The 18,024-nt window shown below is 47.9% G+C and overlaps 1 protein-coding gene across 1 annotated transcript in view; it reads right to left on the bottom strand.

The window, feature by feature from the left end:
• Window positions 1-17,625, bottom strand: part of LOC144179054 (acetylcholinesterase-1-like) — a 65,401-nt gene extending 47,776 nt beyond the window's left edge. The window contains exon 1 of the mRNA XM_077707235.1: window positions 17,019-17,625. The gene's annotated coding sequence lies outside the window, so the exon portion shown is untranslated. The remainder of the gene's footprint in view (window positions 1-17,018) is intronic.
• Window positions 17,626-18,024: the final 399 nt, after the last annotated feature.

Here is an 18,024-nt window from a genome sequence, read left to right as displayed (position 1 = left end):
GGGGGGAAACATGACCTCCCTGCAGTTCTTGCGGCAGCATTAAAACTTCGTGGGGTGCGCAGGGCTGTCGAGGCAAAACAGAAAGCGGTGCGCCCAAGACAGCAGGTAAGGTCAGACACATGCGCAAATTTGCCACCTGTTTCCAAGGTGTCGGTTATAAAATCCCACTGGATTGCGGTAGTTATTACATCTGCCAAACTGGTCGCTGTATCAACGAAAGGCTACGAGAGCAGAGGTATGCGTGCCAGCAAGTTACTGCCGCAGGGAACTTGGCCGCGCACTGTGCGAGGTGCAAATGCGAAGCCCAGTCCAACAAAACAAAACCATTTTGGTAAGATCGAAAGATGCACTCAAGCGGGATATCTTCTAGGCATTTGCAATGTTGCCAGGGCGCGAGTGAGAATGTGTCAGCTCCCTTTCTATCACACTCACCAAACGTGAAATGCAATTTTTGAAACGATCGTTTCTAAACCGGCACGTGCCACCGAAAAGGTTATTCAGACGTACTAATCGTCACTTCCCCTCCCTTCCATGGGACATTTTTTATTATATTTTGTTTGCTTTTCTTTTATATAAATGTTGTCATTTCAATTGTAATAAATAGTTGTCAGTGCGCAGAGTATACGTCAACTGTATGTGTACTTTTTATTCCGTCTTGTGTTTTAACCAGCGCAATCCAACCAACGATGTTCAACCAACCAGCCCGCCGCCAGGCGGCACTTCCCATCATATATCCATAAGGCGCTGCATATCTGATTGTCCACCATAAAAGGTCTGTAGTCCGTATACATAAGTCCTGGGGCTCATGGTTCCACCTCCATTTCGTTTTTCAGGGCCTCACGTCAAAGAGCGCCGCATCCCGGATGACTGGTGTAACTAGGCGAAAGATCTGAAAGGCAATGTTAAACAGGTGGTATTAACTCAGTTTTGGGCATAGCGGAGGTCATAAAACGAAAATTCGATAACGCCTGTGTTCCTGCTGGCATGACCAAGGTGTTGACATGGCTGTCACGTACGATTCAATGGGGCACCGCGGTCATCGTTACGTGAAACGTCGTCACATGATAGAGCGGGAAAGGGGGAAGTGATAAAGAGCGAGAGAATGTTAGTGTACCCATAAAATTAGCCCGGCTCGGGATCGGTACGATGTGATACGATTGATGAAACATGCAATTTGCTGCCCGTACGAGCAGGCCAAACAAAAGAACGAGCGTTGGGGCCGCGACCGAACGGCCGCGGTCAGCCACCATTATACACGACAATACATGCGTCCAAGGTTCCCCCTATTAGCCATTTCGAAATGAATCTGGTGGGAGCTCAGTCGCGGCAGGAGCTCAAATAAAAAAGAAAGAAAGAAAAGGTGGCATCATAATCCTTGAAGAGCACTGAACGTTTTCCCTACAAGCTATCGACTACGATGAACAACATCTATAATATTTGCGCCATCGGGGCATGAAATGCACCGCAATTTTACCGCCGCAACATGTCCACGATGTAAACAAAGCATCCCAAACAACTCTCCCTGTCACGATAATGCGGGGAAGCGCCGCGCGCAATATCTTTCTCTTGCAGTTTCTCCTTGTATTAATCATTGTTATTATCATGCTCTTCGCCGCCTCATTACACTTTCTGCTCTCCCCCTCTATACCCCTTCGTTCCGTTCTTCTCCTGCCCCTCCTCTTCATTGTGGCCAAGGTCATCAGGGCTCATCATACTACAGCAACCTTCGTCTGTCGCATTCTTTCACAGGTGGTGTGTTCGTCGTGAACACCAGGTGAACGTTTGGATGACGTAGATTTTGACTCAGTATTTCTGCTCCTTTTAGTTCACTCGCTCGCTCCTCGTGTCCAAGAGGAGAGCATGACAAATTTGCATTGTTGTTTTATTTGAAATTTTAGTCTTGCACCTTTCGCACCTGTATATTGCTTTTCTTGTCTGTCGAAGCTGGTACCGTTGAGCAATAAGTATCTGATGACGACTCAGAGCTCTCTTTTTCGTCAGGGAAAGCAAGCAGGAAAGCAACGGGAAAGCAAACTGGCTTCTTTAATCATAGTAATCGGGTTTACGCATAGCGCAAGTGGTTGTGCAATCAAACGCTAGCACCTGCGCTCTCACGATGGCAATCGGAGATCCGGTTGTAACGCTAGGCCATAAAGTATTTAGGTTACATTTTATAGAATGCTACCATAAGCGGCAACAGACGCAAATATGTATCGAAACTGCTCTGTATATCCGGCACTTACCTTCGATTATAAGATTCTGCGTCTTGGTTTCTGACGTATGCTACCACCCAACTGGGAAACTTGTAGGCGGCCGATGTGCAGGGCCTACATTTATTCAGAGTTGCGGGGGGACGACAACATGGGACCGAGAATCGGGGAGCGCCCGTGGAGTTCGGCTGAGCAGCGCGGAGGCCATGATGTTCTGTGTTGCGTCATCATCTGAAGAACGGATGATCGATGGGGCGCTGGCGTTGATGACGATACCGCTACAAACTAATAGTATTTCAAGGTGCATCGATCAGGGTGGTTATCGTTAAACGTTGTTTTAATGAGTGAACCAGGCCCAAGGACGCAGCCTAAATTCCAGGATATATAGTCCAGGAAAGTATGATTAGAAAGGCTATCGCCACCGATTATTGTGCGTGTCTTGCTTCAAATCCAGGCCAGACACTTGATCTCTTTTATTTACCTGTGCTGAGCAGTTCTGAGCAGTTCGTAGGCGTTTAAAACTGCTTTTACAATGTAAATTTTATGGGCAAATAAAATGCGGAGTTGCCTTCGAGCAGTTCTTAGCAGCCCAAAATGACAAATAAAAGAGGCCATCTGCTGCGCATTTCGTCGCCAATCCTGGATGTCCAGGCGTGTACGTCGGAATAGTATCGTCGCGTGTACTTGACGGGCGCAACTTCCTTTTCCGCCCGTGCGTGAAGGGTAACGGCCACTTTGCACAACGATCCTCCCCGAAACAAAATCCTAGAGGCTCTACTGAAGGGGTGCCGAGCACGCGGATACAAAGGCTCGTCGACAGCATCGGAGTTTGTCTTCGGCAGTCGTTTGTGTTGCCCATCTGACAGTTCTTGGTAATGAGCAGGTTGCTCTCAACTCGGAGCTTACACACTGAAACACACTAAAATATAAAGCATTAAAACTACTGTGAGTTCCATGGGTCAGTTCTGCAAAAAAATACAGCGACGAACAACAAACAATCAATATGAGGGATACCGTTGCTCATAAAAACGGTCTGTGGATGGCCGGTTGTTTAATATCTGGCGTGAAGTTTTCATTGCGTGATTGGTACGCCTCATTCCACGCAAGGTACCGGCCAATTTCTAATCATTGTGTCGAGGGGACTGCTTTATATGGTCATTGTTCCTGAGTAAATGTGCCTTTCCACGCCCGCATGCCTGCACGCCGTGTCTCTGACTCACAGTACAGAAGCCTATAAACATGCAGTCCACTTCTAGCCATCATAGTCCCTGCCAGTAGAAAAATAATACGTTTGCGCAATTACACTTAAGCAACCAAGAGTACGTGAATAGGGGTGTAGAGCAAGAGCTCCGCGAAGGCAGTATAATTCATTCTGGTTCCAGCATTTGTAATGACAGAGTGCGAAATGGATAAGGTCAGGTGATGAGAGGGCTAGTGAGGACACGGAAGCACACGGCCAGCGCTGGTTTATGCCGCACTAGTTCATTTTGCGCTTGTCTAGTTTTTCTTCTCTGAGAGGGCGCCATTATGTTGGAAGACTACAACAGGCTGCCCTTGGCCGTAAGTTTCTGCAGTCACGCCGAGGAAAAAGGCTTTGTTTCCGAAGTATTATGAGGTCAACACTAATTGTAGCAGTGTCCATGTTAGTCTTCAGATAGTTAGCAGGCCGCGATTAACAAAAAAAAATGCTACTGCAGTACTTTAGCTACCTCAGACACAAAACAACAATGTTACCTTTTACCCCAAACCACGAATTAGCTCCAACATAACAAAGTAGTAGTACAACAAACTGGTTTAAGAATAATGGTCGTAGTCTCGGTGAGTCTGTCACCGTATAAATTGCATGATTATAAACCAATCAATAAACTCCTTAACTGGTTACACATAAGTTCCCGTTAAAAACACGTTCCAGATTTTATCTGGAACACAGTAGGATTTTACTTGGATCTGGCCGTTTTCAAGCAAAATATGAGGAACAACAATCTTGTTTGCTTTATGCCTTGCTAATTCAGGTGGAAGACGGTATCAATACATGTATTTATGTGGGACCATTCCCACCGCTGGTTCCGTTTACTCCCGAGTGTTCCGATTAATCCAGACTGCAGCGCCACCGAGCCGTGAAAGGTGCTCACAGCTCAACGGTGGCGGGCCGTTGGCGAATAGAGCGTTGGCGAATAGAGCCGTTCGCGAAGACTTAAAAAACTGCTGTAGCCGCGCTCATCACGAATGTTTTTCTGTCTTTGTGGGACCGTAACCCGAGCACCCGGAGGCGTTTTTCTGACCAGTACTCAACCATTCAACGCGGCGCAAATGTAAGTGTTCGAAATGCTGGAACATTTGTTTTTATTTGACGCGAATGCACCCGATACAGATCGCTTTGCGTCGTCGACGACGTTGTCTTTACTCAATGGCGGCTCGGTGCGCTATGTTTGCGCGCGTTAGAATGGTCCATGCTTGTTTTCCAATGACAGCTGTAGTAAGACACGCATTCTTTGTTTCATTCTAGCTAAGTATACGCGTTACGTTAGCAAGAATTTGTATGTTGCGAGGCTTTTAAGTGATGAGAAATATACTGAGCGCCCATTGTTCAGTTGTGTTGACTTGGTGGCGTCGAACATGTAGGCTAGAAAAAGTGTACCTGACAGTATGCTGAGCGGACTTTACGCGTGATATTACATGCTGAAACCCCTACCTCGTAGACTGAAGGCTTTTAACGGATCAGTCGCTTCTTGGTCGTATTCAAGCGCCTTTCCGACCTGATACCGTGCGCGCTACGTACATTATGAGGCGGCCCGACCCGCGCCATGCTGCAGCTATAACAGTTTGAACCGTAAAAACAGTTTGTCGCAGATTCATTTAAGTTTCTTTTGCCTTGTATAAAAACCTTACTCAAGCGTTTTAGCTCACGGAGATAATTTTTTAGAACCTTATGCTTAGGCTTGCCTAATTACAAATTTAATTTGAAACGGGACACTTTTGGTTGCGCGCTTAAATCAAAACGGCCTTTTTCAACGTGATGGTAACACACAGCTTTTTAAAACATTTTCAAAAAGTTTTGCGCGCACTAATGTCTTAAAGGTTTCTTAGTATTGTACTATGTACATGCTGTCTTCACGTTACTGCGAACGGCGCACTGTGCATAATTTTTTGCATGCTTTCGATGCGCGTATAATAATGTCTATATCCTTGATTTGTTGGTTGCGCTTAGTGGCGTCCACTACAGATTATGTTTGTGTAGGTATTATTTTTTATTAAATCGGTGACTTGCAAATATTATACCGATGCTTAGGGCAAGAACTGCCTATTCAGTTGAGGGGTGCCTGGCTTTCTGTTTTCTTTGGACAACCTTGATTATTAACTACCTAAGTAATATATTGTATTTCATGGACTGACTCCCTCCTCGGAACTTGAAAGCATCACTTGCGCGATAAGAAGCCACTGGAGCGACAGGATGGAATGGGTTTCCATATCTTGAGGAGGCAGCAGGACACCAAGGGATGCCAGGCAGAAATGCGCTGAATCCCTTCAGGCCGTTTGTTGGCGGCCCATGGATTATGCGTGGCTACCTTCCACGAGGCAACGTAGCAAAGTATGCACTTAGAGCATTTTATTAGCATGCATTCAATGCATGGAAACCTAAGGTGGGTTCACCCACCTTACGCTTCCATTTTGGCAGTGAAGAAACACGTCAATCGAAATAATACCTCTTGTTGTTTTCTTCTCTCCTTTTTTTTTAAATAAATCACGTAAGGACGAATAACTAGATACACCTTTGATATTTGTATAGCTTAGCTCTTCTTGGTTGTTAGGTTTTCTGCGAAGCACGATGGTTGGCAAACTTCGATATCCATGGCAAAAGACGACTTCTTGCTTCGTACGGTGATATTTTTTTTTGCTTTTCTGTTTTCGCATTTTCTTTACATTGATCTTCATTTACACTCTTATAAAGATTAAATATATTTACTTCGCCAACTCCCCATTTTATATTAACTGCAAAAATGCGTAAGTATCAAACATTCTTTTTGCTAGTGTTTTGTACTGGTAAAAGCACCCACTCGCCTTAACCCAAAACGAAGGAAACTCAATTTTCTGCGTAACGAACATGGGGAGGCGTTATCACTGATCCGTATACTCGCTTCCCCAGCTTGTCTAGAAATCTTCCTTCGATCAGGTCATCTTCCGTCGTATCCATAATAGATAATTCCGGTTACCTTGGGGCTTTTTCCCATGGTCTTAGAGTAAACCTTAGTGCAGATTTTTATCACTGTTAGCTTCAGCAACGGGCTCCCTTTTTAAATCGAGAGTAAATATTTTCATTTGCTTGATCGTTGGCAGTGACACGAAGGCATTTGAGAGCGTGTATGATCACCAACGAACCAGATATACAAGATAGTCTGATACGTGAGGAAAGTGTAAAGCGTTTTTGTTTAAAGTTACTTAGTGTAAGTAGAAAACAAGCTCTTTGAACTTGTCACTCAGCTAAGTGGAAAGTTTAAATCTTCTTAAAATTCTTACACAGCTTCTACATACGTGTTTCTAAACGTCCTGCCGCCCTTTTCGCACCAACGTTAGCAATATGGGGCCATTACGTGAGTTTCCCATTACTCGCGTGAATACGTTATTTGCAAGATAATTGAAAGTATGCTTGCAGTAGTCCTCTTCCCGAGCTTCTCGCTTACACATATGAAAGAAGTCCTGCGCGAACACCTTACTTATCCCTGCACTTCCTACAGGCTGTACTATTGAAGCAACATGGCTGAAACTGACGATGCCTCTGCGTCCCTTGAATGGCAAACCATGAAATACGCGCAGACTGCGAGCCCGGCCGAAAGAAAACCAAAAAATCAAGCTCCACCCACTGCGCAGTTCACAGAGCATCAGATTGGCTTAGTGAAACATCACAATAGTTATAAAACTTCATCGAAATATCAGTACGGGATATATTAGGAAACCCGATGTTGTATGAGTAGGCTAAAATTTTTAAGTGGTTTTCGGAGTTCTGTGTTGTGCAGTATTTCCTATTGTTTACTGGCCATTCAGCATACCCTGTACCCGTAGCTTCTTAAAGGAGCACTGACACGAAATTTCAAAGCTGAGATAACTATGTAAAACGCTTCCTTTTTATCAGGAGATATCTCCCAGCAAGTTTCAACAGCAACCGTTCAGCGAAACATATTTAAAATCCATTTTAATCTTCGCCCGCACGAGAAAGCCCAGAGCGGGCCGACGTGACATCATCTGCTACTTGCCCCAAACTGCCGACATCGGGGCTCCCGTGACGAAGCCGACGCGCTGGCTGTGGTTGGCGCGCGCTGCTCGGGCGTGTGTACACGTCATGGTTTTGGGACTGACGTCATGCTGCCCGGGCCTGTGGGGACGGCGAAGACCTCGGCCGGTCTGGGCGCGCGCGTGCGCTCGCTCGCGCGCGCTTCCAGAGAGGCAGCTATACGGCAAGAATGGTGACACCATGTGATAAAGCCTGTCATGGCGGCCGCTCGGCGTTTTTTCTCGAAACCGAAACTGGCACGAATAAACGCCGCCGTAAATGAATGTTTACGCTGCGCTCGACCGTCTAATCTGTCATTCTATGATTAGTGGGCTAGTAGGCACGCATAGCAGCGAAAAAAACGTAACATGAAAATTTCGTGTCAGTACTCCTTTAAGGCATGCGCTTCAAGATCGTCTGTCAAGCCTGTAAAAGTAAACCTTAAGGGTCATGATTTCTTTTTTCATCCGAATCCCTTTACTTGTGTTGATTTTCAAACGTTCGTGTACAGCCTATTTAAACGTGATACTTTTATTAATCCTGTTAACTTACAACAGCGTTTCGAAAATTGCAGGCTAATATTGGAAAACAGTGGTGCACATTTAAGCCGCCCCAGTTATTTCGAAGGAAATGTAGAAAAATGGAACTATCGAGGTTGAACCAGGATGTGCACTTGAGCATGGTCTTGTTTTATGCCTGGTCACTTGCCTCATTCTAGACGCCTCATGTCCCAGCGTTCAGGGAAAACTGTCCCGTTGTTGCAACAGTGCTGACAAAAGGCGAAGCTTTCGAGGGTTTGCGTATGTCGTACTTTTTGGAAGACAGTTTGAGTCAGTTGAAGTATTATTCTTGGGGAATAACAAAAGAAGGCTAACTATCCTGTGACCAGCACTATTATTTTTCTGGTTTTGGCATCTTTTCACATTTCTTGCATGCTTCACTAATCCTTGAGAACGTAGAACTTCTTGCTGTAACGTTTATTTTTTCTGCAATGCACTCGTGTTGGGTATAAGTAAACGACCCTCATGATGCGAGAGCCAGAACCTATTGTACTGACGTGTTGCAATTTGCTGTGTTTCTACCCTGTTTCTTTTGCATCTTTCTTGATTAGCATTGCTGTTTCGTGTGTATGTGTCGAAAAAGCGTGGAATTTTGATAAACTCACATGACAATTGTGTTGTATGTAGTGTATTTCGTGGTTCAAAATTTAAGTTCGGCTATAATGAAACTACTCAGGGAAACGTTTCTGTGAGTCTCTGTTGTCCTAAGGCTGGGCTGGATGCCTTACGTTCTCCAATTGAGGTGTATATTTTTGGTTGCGTCACAATGTTTTAATGTTAACGGCAGTGTTGCACAGGTTACGACAGGCAAGGGCTTCCCGTCACAACCTTTCTCTGTGTGCATATTACACAAGCACCACGTAATAGTTGTAAAAATGTTTTTTATGTTAATGCACGTTAATAAATAAAGTATGTACCCAGTGACTTTGACTTTCAAGTTTTCTTTTATGTGTGGCATTTTTTCGGGTGTTTCGTCTGCTACATAATGTGGCAGAGGAAGCGGAGTACAACTGCCTTTTTAGCCGAAAAGGTAGATACAGTTATAAGGAACATCCTTCCACATAAATTAACAGCAACGTTATGTGAAACAGCGTTCCGGACACAAGAATAGTTGGCTCGTTATTTCACATACAGCCTTGCGTATTCATGTGGGGCATCGTTCCTCAGTATTTAAAACTTTTAAGTGGATCACATGTTACTGCTAAATAAGAGGAACTTTTTGCAACAAAGTTACTCTCATTGAGAGGAACTTATGTGTAACCAGATTAAGAGTGTGCAAGAAAGGGCTCGTTTCTTCCCATAGTTTTTACTGGTCCGCCAGCTGGGTTATTCGACTGCCTATTTGTGAATCGCAAGCGACGCAAGGCCTAGCAAACGCGGTCATGCCGACGTCACTGCCAAACACGACATTGACAAGGTTTCAAGTCGTGAAGTCCTGCTAAAACATTCGCAGACTTTTGCATATCTCCGAGTAATCCAAGGCAACATTAGAAGAAAAACATGGATGGTCGTCAATAGAAGAATTCTCTCCACCTTTTTGTGAATACAATTACCGGTTTATAATCTCTAAAACGTTTAGTGATATGACGAGCGACAAAGGAATCCGGCTCCACATATTAGAGGCTGTGGCGTTCGATCCCGCTCCAAACTCGGGCATAGAGTGAATGAAGGCTCTAATAATCTCTATCACCATGGCTTCGCGTATAATCGCATTCCTCTCCATCTATAGGATCTGAATGAGAAGCGGTGTTGAAATGCCGGTCTTCTTTTATGACGGACATGCACACGCCCACAATTAAACGCATGAAAACATGCGCCAGGTAGCCATTAATGCTTCCAAAAAAAGAAAACTCCTAAGACACCTAAGTATTTCTAACGAGATTGGAATTCGAAAGCATTAATGTCTTGTTGCACCCTGAGGGCGCAATATAGCGCCGCAGGGAGTTCTACGGCGCGGATAGCTTTAAAAATCAATTTCCCCGACCGGACTCTTTTGTCGCTGCTGTTTCGCTCAGCGAGATATTTTACGGGCATGCGACGCAGTCTTCTTAAGTCGAAAGCCCTGAATGAGAAAAAATTCACCGTGTATCTTCTTAGCCGCCAGCCGCCCCTGGCACGTAACCCCTTCTCCGCTCAACTCTCGCACCATCCCCTCTCGCTCCACTCGTAACGAATCCCAACCCTGCACTCGACGCCCCGTTCACCATGGAAGAATTACAGGCCATATTAACTAATCTGAAACGTAATACCACACCTGGCAAAGATCGTATTACAAACCGCCTCCTTCGTAACCTCGACATCCTTGACCTCGACTCCCTCTTGCAACTGTTCAACACTCACTGGACGAAGGGCACTCTTCCAGAGCAGTGGCGGCATTCGGAAATTAATTTATTCCCAAAACCCCACAAACCTGTTTCGCTAACATCACTACGTCCGATCGCCCTTACCTCATGCATTGGCAAACTGTTCGAGCGACTTGTACATCACCGCCTCACCGACTACCTCGAAGAAAAGCATTTACACCCACTGACAATGTTTGGTTTTCGCGCCAAACTGTCAACGCAGGACATTCTTTTACAACTTAAGGAGCAGGTGCTAGACCATCTCAGCCGCACCACGCCTCGCACCATCCTTGCGCTGGACGCAAAAGGCGCATTTGACAACGTTACTCACCAAGCGATTCTAGACAACCTCAACGCCACCCACTGCGGGTCTCGCACCTTCAACTACGTTGCGGCGTTTCTCCGAGAGCGCACGGCTACTATCAAGCTCGGAAGTCTAACCTCGGCCATCATCAGAACACCCCCTAAAGGGACACCGCAAGGATCTGTAATATCCCCCCTACTTTTCAATATCACATTACTTGAACTACCTACTCTTCTGAACAAAATACCCAACCTTCAACATGCCATATACGCCGACGACATTACTTTCTGGACTACCTCTGGTTCCAGTGGAGAACAGCAAGACGCCCTCCAAAAAGCTGTAGACACCACCGTCAACTACCTACGTCCCAGGGGCCTGACCTGTGAACCTGCCAAATCAGCCCTTCTCATCCTGCGGGCCCGATCACGTGGCCGCCCTCCTCCTCCCACACCTGATCCTGAAGTGTCGATTCAAGGCGACCTTATCCCCTCCGTGACCACCCTCCACGTCCTCGGCGTCCCCTTCCATCGGGACGGCAGGGGTACAGCGCTCATTCCGCAACTCCAGACATCCATTACTCGCCTAACCCATCTTATTCGCAGAATCCGCAGCCGACATCACGCCCTCACTGAATGGGAAATTTGTCGTCTGGTCCAAGCTCTCCTGATCAGCAAAATCACCTATGCCACATCGTACCTCAATCTTCGACCACAAGAAACCGCTAAAATTGAAGCCCTCATTCGTAAAGCATACAAAACGGCTCTTGGCCTCTCCATTTACACTTCTACGGACAAACTGCTCAAGCTGGGCATACACAACGTACTTGGCGAGCTTGTGGAGGCTCAGCGAAACTCCCAACTTTAACGCCTCAGCTTAACGCCAACTGGCCATTCCGTTCTCCGCACGCTCGGCTACCCTGCACCGCTAAATCAAGACCGACCACAACGCCTCCCAACTACCATCAAGCACCGTATTCTCGTTTCCCCCATACCACGACATATGCATCCCACCTTCAACAGAGGCCGTCGGGAAGCGCGGGTCCGCTATCTCATGAAGAAGCTAGCAGATGACCCCCAGGTCCGTTACACTGACGTCGCCTATGACTACTGCGCTCAACGCACAACGTTGGTCACCCTAAATCACGCTGGCCGAATCTCCACGGCTGTCACCACGCACACCAACAAAATAAAGACGGCAGAAGCTTTGGCAATCGCCTTCGCAGCCACCACCCATGCCAAGCATCCGCACATCACTGTAGTCTCCGACTCACAGCAGGCATGCCGCCTCTACCAGGCAGGTGTAGCCCCACCCCAGGCCATTCCACTCCTCCAGCGTCTACCTGACGAGACCACCATTACGATCGTCTGGACTCCCGGACACTCCGGCCTTCCGGGGAATGAAGCGGCCCACGCCGCCGCCCGAGCTCTGCACTTCCGGGCATTCTCCACCGATGGTCAAGTGATTCCATCACCCCGCACGAACGACGACCTCCTCCAAATTCCTCTTTATAACACGTACAATGCCCTTCTGTCCCACTACACCCTTACCCGCCGAGTCTACCCCCCTCCACACCACTCCCTAACCAATCAGCAAGCCATAATATATCGTCGCCTTCAGACCGGTACCTTTTACAACCACGTCATCCTCCACCAGATCGCACCCACTATCTACCCCCGTCAATGCCAACACTGCGACACCCCACTCACCACATTCCACCTCGTATACTCCTGTCCCCACTCCCCTAACCCACCCCCCTTCCCCACCCCGGAGCAGTGGGAGACTGAGCTGACCAGCCCGGACCCGGCCCGCCAGAGGGCCTTGGTTTCTCGGGCCATTGAGTCGGCCCGGTCGAGAGGCATCCTGGACTAGGGACGCTTCACCACCACCCTTTTCCCTTTCCCTTTTGCTCCAATAAACGTTTACTACTACTACTACTTCAGTTCCATTCAGCTTTGCTGCCTTCACACTGCGCTCGCACCATCTGTCTAGACAGCGCGCGTCTTTTTTTCTTTTTCTTTTTCGGTTCTGCCTGGAACAGCACGAGCGGAAGCTCTATTCTATTTGTTCTTGCTTTTATCTCGCACAAGCTGGAGCCTTTCTGTGCCATTTTTGACGCGTTGTATTTTGATTTGCTGTTTTAAGATCCTGTCCAATGTATGTTCTTAACTAAATGAACGCGGGGACTACCATTTAGGTACTCACATTGCATCGCAAGTGTGCCTGAGGTTTCCTTGTCGCTAAGTAATGGGGACATGTAAGACCAGCGCCACCAGCTTTATTAGTTTGGAACACTTCCGCCCATATAAACTTCTTTTTGACGAATTGTTTCAGCATTTGCCCGGAAGGCTAAATCTAGGGGAAGTCAGGCACAGACAGACACCAAAATATCAGCGTTTAATTAGCCCAGGAAAGACTTTCGTCTTTAAAAATTTGGCGTCTGGCATCTGTAGCAGTATCGGCTCCGTAGGAAGCGTTTCGTAGCCCGAGGCGGTCCGCACAACGAACTTAAATTCGGTATTGGAATGGAAATACGGGGAGGAGGGAAGGGTGGGAAGTGAAGGAAAGAAAAATAGTGAGAGGGGGGGGGGGGGGAGAAGATGAAAAATTAGGGTATACGGAGGTAGAAAAAGGAGGCAATGACGGATGAAGTGCATTAAGAAGGAAAGGAAGTAGAAGGTAGTGGTGTGTAGAGAAAGGTATTCGGGAGAGTGGAGGTTAAGAACAGTCAAGCGTAAGGGGCAAGGGGGAGGTCCTCTTACAGCCACCTGCTCTGGGACCTCCTCCTGTATATTCATCAATGTAATCCATATATGACCACCATAAACATTATTCCTATTCCATTCAGGTGGGAGGTGGGGAAGGGGAAATCAGGCAGAAAAGGTAGGGAGGAGGAGAGGTACGGGGTTGCGCGGGGGAAATGCTATCGCCCTTCGACGCCATTCCAACTAAAATTAGCAAATACGCGACCAATTTCTTGCCCCATTCTTATCCAAAGCGGCCCTTCTGCCTCGCCACTGCCATGCAGGCCGTAGGCGACAAATTTCTATCGGGCTGCCCGGTTCCGCAACACGTTCGCTTAAAGCACCTCAACTCAAATGCCTCGACTCCTTGATTACCACCCTCAGCCACCCGTTTGACTACAAAACATGGATCTGGAGGGCGCGTCATAAGCCCTTTATTTGGTCTAGATATTCGTGAATATTGTGGGGCTATTTTTCCCTTAGACGCAAAATCTTAAAAATATATATTATAATATAGTTATCTTTGTAATGCGCCATGAATAAGTACATTTTATCCTGGTAAAGGAAAGAATTAGTGGTCACCCCAGAGGGACGGAAATCTATTAGAGGAACACAGTGAGATTTTTTTCCGTACACTTGAGAATAATTTTTGCCCTTTCTTCCTCTTAGACATCAATATTTGCTAATTCTAAAGCGCGTTTTTGTCATTCGCATGGTTAATGCTTCTAAAAGGGAATCAATTTGATATCCACGTAGCCATAAACAGATATTCTTTATGAAAGGCCAAAGCAGAACGCAGGATTTCTTCCTGGGAATAGAACAAGAAATCGGGCACAATAAACCGTGTGAAAGTGGATGAACAGCGAAGCCAAACGAGTGCACGACACAAAACAAGAGCAAACCAAACAACGGGAAGATCATGTACACTACTCTCACTGAACCATGACGCCGTTTTTATAATTTTGATTTATTTCTCGCTTTGGCAATTTTAGTGCGTAAGCCTTCTTAGGTTACTTTCCCACAGTTTGTTCGTCCGTCCTCTTGTAACTCGTGACACAATGAGAGACATTATGTCTCAAAGAACCTTTAGCGTTTTGCAATAATAAAAATGCGTTTCAATAAAAGTTTCTTTAATAAAAAAATTAGCAGTGGCTTACCTCGGCTATGACAGGATATACGTAGCGTGAGCTAAAGTTCAGCTGGTTATTCTTAGGTTTTTGACTGTCTAGGATTAGCTGAATATCTTGGTTACTGCCGCTAAAACGATTTCCATGCCACTCCAATCCAATCCAGTCGCGGCGGTGGCGGCTCCGGAGCGCCAGCTGTGCGTCGTGAGGCGGCACTGCTCCTCGCGCATGCGCAGCACGGCTTTCCAGGAGCCACGCAAAACTGCTCAACCTCGGCCTGTGTAGCTCACGCTACAAAATTCCGGGTCATCTCCACTAACGTGAAACCTGTGGAGCGGCGAAGCATCCAGTGTATAAGTGTATTCTTGGCGCCTTGGCGTTTTTGCCAACGGAGGCGAAAACCGTTGGAGGATAGAGGTGTACAGCTGTGCTGTAAAAGTATCTAGTCTTTGAAGCCCGAAGCTCTCTAGCGGGAGGCGTAAACGAGTGTTCCGGGTTTTTTTTTAGTACGCGTTACTTTCTAGTGCGAGGCGTAAACGAGTTCCCCTGTGTTTTAGTACCGTAACTACAATAGATGACGATTACGACGACGACAGGAGACGCCAACAGCCCCAGCCCATAAGGGACTTTGCCCCTGGAAGCCTATGGTCGAGGTCTCGCATGGAAAAAAGATACAAGCGTAAGCGTGGAGATGTGCCCCTGAACTTTCTGTCCATTCTTGCGCTGGTGTTTCTACCAGCTTCCTTTTTTTCTACGTACAAGTACAAAAAGAACCCTTGCAGGATGGTCGCATGGTAGAAATTCCGCAGCTGTTTGCTGAGGAAAAAATGGTGGAGAAGCAGAATCATGTGTAGCAAAGCACGACTCATGGGTAGTGAAAGCGAAGGATACACCCCGATATCCACTCCATCACGGTTCCTTCCATCTAGTATTGGGTCAAGAGCAGGCGGACGGAACGATTATTTAGAATCCGGAACAACTTGCACAGTAACCCATACTACAACTGAAAGCTCTCATTTTTCGTGCCTGCTTGACTGACCTCGAAACGACATCGTTACTCACTCGTGACTTGCACTGCAAGGTAAAAGGTGTTTAATTACATGTTCAGGATAAGTGCTGCCACGTGATGCGGAGCAAAACAAGCAATGGAGCCACCATGCGCCTTCTTTATGCGGCACGCGCCGTTAGTACTAATTTTTGTACACAGTTTGCGTTCTACTTAAAGTGGTGCTACATTTAAGAATTGGTAGCAAGCGGGTGGCTGATAAGTGCTCCTGATTTTAAAAAAACTACCACTTTGCCTCAATTCCTTCTCCTGTCGTGAGTTACGCGTTTTTTGTCTGCGCATCGTGACTACATTTTCCTTGACCGCACTCGCCCTTTCCCCCTCTCCCCTCCCCCTAGGCCAACCACCTTCACCCGACTCTATCCCGCATTTCCCTCCCATTTCCTCATTTTCTCTGAAGCAGCCAATCTTAAAGCCCATCAGCGCACGCAAAGTGAAAGTTGCTGCCTACGTGACACCACTTCGCTGGTCACGAATGGCGGTAAACGATCAGCCTGACCCAGCCGGCAGAGGTATAAAGGCTGACAACCTCGAACCAAAAGGTTGAATGAGTAGAGGCGCGTGGCAGAGCCGAGCAAATTGAGCTCGAGCAGTAGAGATTTCGCGTAACGAGTGTGTCCTTGGAGTTCTTTGTCTTCTCTACGCAAGAACCTCTGCTGGGCTCGCCAGAGAGCCTGTGGAGGACGACTCCGTGCATCCCTATTCCAGCCGGGCAACAAAAGACCCAGATATTCGCAGAGGTCACACAAGCCAGACCGTAGGTGCCTCGAGCGAGGCCCTAATTGTGCCTCGTGCTGAAGCCGCACGTGAAACGGAAGGGTAGAGAGAAAGCGAGCGGCGGACTCGAGCGTAGTGTGCGCGAGAAAGCCACGGACGCTAATTATACGGCGCGAAAGACTTCGCGTAATCGCCCGGCACATAAACGCGGGTTCACTGTAGCCGAAGGAGGCTAAACGGTCATACACCACAGCTAAGCGCCGCGAGACACTGCCAGGAGCGTCCAGAGGCGCCAGTCACTCGTGTCGACGTGTTACCGCAGTCTTACACGGGCCCTCGCGGCGCTGTCTGCGGGGGGCCCTGAAGGTACTGTCGGCGCGGCATTTTCGCTAATGAGCAGTTTGTAGTCTACGCTTCAGCTTTCGACGCAGCCACGCAGGCGCACCAACCCGACAATCCCGCTCGAACTGCCTCCATGCTTTCGCGAAAATCAGCGTTTCGGTGACCCGGCACGGCATGCACCGAGGAGGTCCGGCGGCTAACCTCTTGTCTTATCCCGCGGGCGAACAAACGGAAGAAAGAGGAAGGCCTCCGCGAAAAGGGACATCACATCTCACCCCCGCTGAATGGACCGCCTCGAAGAGAGATTAGTCGGGCAGGGCATGAATACGAGGCCGCGACTCACCCCGTAAGGTTGTTTCGATTCGGTCGCTATCGAACAGCTGCTGGTCGCCCTTCCGGCGGCACGTGTTGCTTCCGCAGGTACTGCTTCCGGGGGGTCACCGCTGTCTTCGACGTCGTCGCTTCCAAGTCGAGTCGTTGCACGCTTCTGTCGCGCCGTCAGCCGGGTGCACTGGGCGCAGCCAGCCGGCGGGTTCGTCAAGCCTTTTTCGCAATATTCTACTCGTGCTGCAATGCCTGCCGACGGTGTGTGCGCGTCCCTGATCCCAAGAGCGCGCATTTCGCTTGTTTCTTTTTCATTGCCGTATCAACGCCTGAATGTTGCTTTCACCCGCCTCCTTCTTCCCCAGTCTTCCGTTTCATTTTATTCCCTTCCGAATCTTACTTTCTTTTCTTCCTCCCTATTGAAAGGCAAGAGCTGCGGCGCCGGCGTTCTCCTTACCAGCAGCCGTCTCAATCAGCGGTGCGCATCTAGGTTACGTGACATCGAGCAGCGCAGGCTGGCCGAGCGCGCGGTAGTCTGGCTCTATGAAAACGGACGCTCCCCCCCTTCCGCCCGCTCCTTTCTTCTTCCACTTTCGCCCCTTCAATATTCGCGCGCGCCTGGCAATTACTGAGCCCGGTGGTAGTACCGCCTCAAGCGAGGCGAGCAGACAGCCTGTCCCGACGGTGACCCTGACATCCAGGGGAGAAAACGAAAAAAAAAAAAAAAATCTCGCGCCGACAAGACCGCCCTCGATACGAGCGTCACGCGAATTTACCGCGTGCATAGCAATCGAAGAAACGTCGGAAAACAACCCGCCGCCCCTTTGCTTGCTGACAAGCGTAAAACGAAAAACGAGGTTCGGGTGAAGGCTTTCCGCACTTGGGTGTGTGCTGCCGGGTGAACGCACGCTGAAGCCCGGAAGCACGCCTTTCGTGGGCGGAAAAGAAGGCCCAGAGGGTTACAATTGACTGCAGAGAATAGAAGGGTGGGTGGATTGCGTTGTATCCTTATGTAAACCCGCCGC

This window comes from Haemaphysalis longicornis, unplaced genomic scaffold (assembly GCF_048455015.1).
Source record: "Haemaphysalis longicornis isolate Haplotype H1 unplaced genomic scaffold, Haemaphysalis longicornis Haplotype H1 scaffold_4, whole genome shotgun sequence".
Taxonomy (NCBI): Eukaryota; Metazoa; Arthropoda; class Arachnida; order Ixodida; family Ixodidae; genus Haemaphysalis; species Haemaphysalis longicornis.
Note: the sequence above shows the minus strand (reverse complement) of the source record. Positions and strands in the feature narration are given on the sequence as shown.